Genomic DNA, 5,983 nt, shown 5'->3' with positions numbered 1-5,983 from the left:
ACACTTTTTCTTTTCTTCCTTTATTATGAATTTTTTTTTTTTTCAAATTTTGCAATATAATGTCACTTTCCTGACTTTATTTTTTAAAAGAGGACACTGCTGTGATTAGGGAGAACATATATTTGACGATCTTTTCAATATTCTTTATTCCACGGTTGTTCATGATGGCTCCTAGCAAACGGTGTGAGGTCAAGTTATTAAAGCCCGGCAGAGCTCTTAAGAATCACATTTTAAAAACGGTTGCTGTCAGAACTCCTCTTGACTGCTACTTTCTATGTCAAAATAATATGAAGTGCAAAAGCTACAATTTCATGATCACCGGCGATATCTGCGAGCTGAATAACAGTACTAAAGAAGCTAGACCCCATGACTTCCTACCAGATGACCCAGGTTCTATATGGAGATAAGGCCCGATACAGGTGATATTTCAAAGTCATCATCAATTTGTACGAACGAAAGTGTAGACAAAGAGTTTGTGGAGGCATTATTTCTTTCGTTCTTTAGTTTTCTTAAAAGAACAAGGCTTCTCCAAATCCGTTCGGTGGAGCTTTATTTTTTTGTATTTTAAATATTTTTAACAATTTGTAAGCCATTGCAGAATCGTACATATTTTGTTGCAATAGAACCAGACTATCACAAGATGGTGAAGGAAGAGAAAAAGGGGAAGGAAGGGGATGAAAATGATATCAATTTTCGAACATTTAAAAATAGCACGCTTTCAGGGTGCATAAGCGTGCATTAAAAATCAAAAATTGAGATCATTTGTAACTCCCTTTCTATTTCTTGAGTATGTTAACCACGCGACTGCCCACAATCGCTGATAACATTGATGCTTACGGGCACAAATCTCTTTTCCTGAAGAGCTTCCAGTGGACAAACAAAAAATTATTGGCTTTGAAGATCTGGTTTGTGAAAGTAACCAAGATACTATCGTCGATGAATACGGGCGCCACCTGCAGCACTGTCTATTTTCCACTTATAGAGTGACTCACAAGGTGCCAAAAACCAGCCGTGATAGAACCATTTTGTGTAGAACTTCAGAAAACACGTCCGCGCGCCATAGCGCTCTTGCCCAGTTTTTGTTAAGAGGGCGAGCTTCCGTATTTGTTACAAAATGCGCTTAAGTCTCAGCGTTTATTTCGTTACAGTCTTTTTCTCGATGGCTGTAAATGCAGACAACTCTTGCGCCAATCCGTTCACCCATGTCATGCTTTGCAATCTTATGTGCAACTTGCTTCAGGATTCGGGAGCCAACGAGGGTATTAAAACGCTGCAAAATAAACTGGAAAGTCTCATGAATAGTCAATAATTCATCACTAGGTAAGCTGATTTTTAAAAATCAATCCGTCATTTTTATGGTTTTATTGACAGAATACAACCAGACGAGAAGTTGGCGAGAGGCGAAGAAAACATCGCGTTTAACGGTCTAGTAGGCTTTTCCTGGTCGCTGTTATCGATTGGCATCCCATCTAATATCGATTCATCCAATATCGCTCCACCAGCTTTGTCAGAGATGTTCCTTATCAAAAATAAAATACCTATTGAAGTTATTTCTCATCATGACATCCTTTATATACTTTCTACAGTTGTTCCTGCTGTTCCTGTCTCTTCGTTTTCGTGCAAGGAGCTGTATGAAAAACACAAGTAAGCTCGTAATGAACTTTAGGTATTTTAAAATGTAGACCTCAGGGAATTCAAGAGAAGGCACGTGGGAAACTCTTCGTATTCAGCGGCTTCCGAACTCTTTCAACAACAAAGTTTTATTTGGTACAGGTTCTCCAAAAGCCAAGTGTATCCACTGATGTTTGGGTCGCAAAAGATTCCTGTTTATTGTCACATGGGAAACTTTGGATGCGGAGGTGGAGGATGGACGCTTGCGATGAAGACTGACGACAAAAAGGTATGTGACAGCGCAAGTATTTCGCAACAATTGAAGTTCTTCCCTAACTGCATATAAAAGTTTATTTTCGACATCACTTATACCAACCTCGTTCCCAGGGCTTTTCTCCGGCGAGAAAGCCCAACTCTCGGTGGAGAAAAGCCCTGGGAACTAGTAGGTTGTGCTCGTGTAGCTGACTCTTTTGGTTTTTTGCTTTTATTTCAGAAAACCTTTCATTATGATTCGGCCTTGTGGAGCAATAAAAACGCCTACAACCTCCCAGGAGGGAAGACTGGGTTTGACTTTGAAGAAACCAAACTACCGTCCTACTGGAACACCTCTTTCTCCAAGATCTGCCTCGGTATGAAGATCCCTGGTCAGCCAATCAAGTTTCTGGTCATTAACAAGCGGGCTCAGTCTCTGCATTCACTGATAGCTGACGGCAAATACCGCTCCACATGTACATCACTGAGCCGCAACAAATGGAAGACGCTTATTGCTTCTTGATCAGGCGTCCTTGCAGGCCAACTGTAAGAGGGAAGGGTTCAATGCCGCTTCTAAAGGCCACTCTAGAACAAGAATCGGCATCATTGGAAACAACGAGAACGACTGCCTTACTCCTGATTCCAGAATTGGGTTTGGTAACGGAGGGCATCATGCATGATAATCTCAATACATGTGGGAACTTCGCTATAAATCACCCACCTTCAGATAATGGGGGCAAGAACATTAAAGCCATGGGATATATTTTGGTTCAGTAGAGAAGAATGCACCTCTATTTGAATTTTCAAAAGAGTCACAGTTGAAATAAAAGAGTCATTCCATTCTCAAGCCTGGTTTGTAGACGTTGAAGCGATTGACTGGCTGAGCGTCAAAAGCAAAAATCAATCTTAGGGACGGGTAGCACTAGCCTACAAAAAATTAAATGTCACGAGCTGCATTTTTCGAAAAAAAAAAGGCTTCTCCTTACAAAAAATATAGGCCGACAAGGAAGCAAGACACCGGCTCCTTTGAAGTTTGAAGATTTAAAAACATTGTAGTCCACCCTGTCCATAATACACAAAGTACATCTGTTCCACTACCAACTAAGTTTCTTTGCTTTTTACGATTTTAAGAAAGTCCCGGAATGCAAGTGCACCAAATACGTCATACAGGAGCCCTATGAGTGAACCTTTGCGCTTATCTTTCTATTTTAAAACGCAACAAGTTTTTCGGCCCTACACCGATGGGATTGATCAGTACTTGTTGTAGTCAGCATGTGTTACCGAGTTATTGCTCAGTGGAAGACCACACTAAAGGTGTCACTGTGCTATGTGTGCTGAAAATGAATGCGAAGAGACACTTTCTCGTCGATCCGCCAAGTTCACAGGTCCACTCGTACTAGCAAAGGAGCACGACGTGAGATTGCCGTGGACAGTGACACTGACTGCATGTGTTCACCAAAAGCAAACTACTGCTCTTTTAGTCTGTTATTATTTCATCATTCTATTGGTTACATTCAATACCTTTAAGGTGCACTTTTAACATATTTAAAAGCTGAATGAGCATTAAGGTAATTATATTAGGACGGAGTTAAAACCACTCAATAGCTTTATTTACAAAGTGGAGAAATATCCAGATCTTTTCGGCATCACCTTGTTGTAGTTGAACAGAATCATTCCTTTACGATAACAATGAAACACGAATTCGCTCTTTCCTACTATCCTCTGGTACTTCATAGGCTTTTGACAACGTCGTAAAAAGTTTAAAGGAGCCGAAAACACCGGTTGGCGATTTTTTTCACCTGGCTCTTTTGTATCTATAAAATGCAACTAACTACAGCATGTTTCATGATGCGTACCAGATTTCGTGAAAGGTTGAGAAGTTTTGGAAACAACCCTTGTTTTTACTTATCGCAAACTGAGGCATTCGTGGCTGTTTACATAGTTGAAGACCCTTCAGATATTTGAAAATGACCTGGTGTAGTCTGCCAATGATAACACATTCTTTTTAGATAAAAATCAAACACGAATATTCAGTCATTATTTCCTAGACAAGATCAGAAAGCAACTGATTGCAACAAAACTCCCCGATTGTAAGAAATGTGTCCACGACTTCTTCACAGTTCTCCTTCGATTGAATTTGTCATAAGTCATCAATTTATCACCCCCTTCCCACACCCTAAAAAGGTGGATATGTAAATGAAAATAAGGGATGTGTTAGTGCCAACATCATCATCATCATCATCATCATCATCATCATCATCATCACTCGTTAACAAAAAACAAATCCCTTTCCAGTACCGTCAGAGAAACGACGAAGCACCATTTTAGAATCTGGGTTCGAGACACGAGGTTCCTCATTTGTGTCAATGTTGAGCACGTGCTCACAAGGTTCCTCGACCGCATGGCCTTAGGGGTAAAAATGGCGCGAGAACAGGCTGAAAACATCTCTGATATTTTCCTTAACAAGACTTCACCGAAAATGCTAGAATTGCAGGCAGTGCGTTGCATTAAGCGTTCCTGATCGGATCTAAAAATGTCAGAATGCTGCCAGAGCTGCTGACAATCATTGAGAAATGTGAGAAAGATGTTAAGGTAATAAAGAAAACTTGATTACTACGAGATTCTGTTGACTGCTGTTGTTTTGTCTGTCATTTCGATTCAATTTGACAAACTTTAGCTTACAGACATCTAGTGATGCTCATAGCTCTTAACTAAAATATCTACATATAGCTTAATATCTATTTAAGTTAGATGTGCCGGCAGATCAAGCTATTCGTTGCGTAAAGCAGCATTCTAGCATTTCGACCGTGCATGTTTTTGCAAAGAGAAGTGCTACAAACCGCCATCGTATGTAAACACATTACTCTGTTCGTAGTATTGCGAATTTTCAAAGTTAAGCATCTTTGTGATCGTTGCCGAGTTTACAAAACCCAGCTTGAAGCGCGATTGCCATTCACTGAATGACGTGTCCCACTTGCTCGCAAAAACAACTCTTCGGTTCACTTCTCCGAAAAACTTAACTCTTTTGGTGTCTGACAGTTTTATTAGAACAGCCCACAATAACGCACTGAGCCATTTTTCAAGTTTCCCGCTTTCAAGCAAGTGACCGCAATGACGTCACGCTTAGCGCCCAAGCCCGCTATAGTACAGGCAAAATGGCGGACTTCCATCGAGTAATCAATAGGGTCTTTCAGGCCTCAAAAAGACGAGAAAATGTAAGAAACCCCTCAAGTACTCGTATATTTCCTTTAATTTGGCGAAGGAAAAAAAATTCCATTTTTATCTTCAGTTCTCCTTTAAAACACTTATTAGATCTATCACACGGTTACACTACACATCCTACTTGAATAAATTGCCCTAGCTTTTATAATTTAACAACAATACAATACTCCCGTAGGGCCACGCTCACCTAATACCATTGACAATAATAACGACATTCCAATGATAACTCACGCTACGACACTACAGTATGGTCAATGTGATCGAACACCTTGCTGAAATCTAGGAAGGACACTCTCAGGAACTTACCAGGGTGGTCAATGGGCGAGAGCCAGTTGTGTACCATGTCGAAAACACAATAGGCGGTAGAGGTTACTTTGAGACTGCCAAATTGCTGGGGGTCGATGAGATGTCTCTCATCTTCTAACAGCCACTCAACAACGAAATCCTGTAGCACTTTAGAAAGCACCGGCGTCAGGGCGATAAGTCTTACCGGTAAATTCCCGTCCCCAGTTATGGGCGTGGCTTTGGGAACAGGAGTGATGTTAGAGTCCTTCCATTAATTGTGTCGGGAATATCCCCGATGACAGTGAGCGGTTAAAGATGCTAGTAACCGGCTCAGCCAGCTCAGGTGAAAACTCTTTTAGGAGACGGGCTGGGACTCCATCGGGTGCTCGGTCTAGGTACCTTTAAAGCACCAGGAGCTTTTTACGAACCGCTGTAGTAGATATGGTGGGTGGTTGTTCAAGCTATGGTAAAAAGGCTGGGAAATTCGAGGTGTCAAGAGGTTAAAGATCCGAAGTTACTGATATGAAAACGTTGTTTGGACGAGTGGCGAGGGTGTTACCAGATATAATGTTGCCGTTCTCGTCTGGATAGCACAATTGTTCTCCAAGCCCCA

General features: G+C 41.1%; 1 pseudogene; it reads left to right on the top strand.

Annotated features, from left to right (window-relative positions):
• The first annotated feature begins 1,597 nt into the window (after nt 1-1,597).
• On the top strand, nt 1,598-2,640 carry LOC138026892 (uncharacterized skeletal organic matrix protein 5-like; annotated as a pseudogene).
• Nucleotides 2,641-5,983: the final 3,343 nt, after the last annotated feature.

The sequence above is a fragment of the Montipora capricornis genome, chromosome 12 (genome assembly GCF_036669925.1).
Source record: "Montipora capricornis isolate CH-2021 chromosome 12, ASM3666992v2, whole genome shotgun sequence".
In the NCBI taxonomy this organism is placed as follows: Eukaryota; Metazoa; Cnidaria; class Anthozoa; order Scleractinia; family Acroporidae; genus Montipora; species Montipora capricornis.
This window is presented reverse-complemented; position numbering and strand designations above follow the sequence as displayed.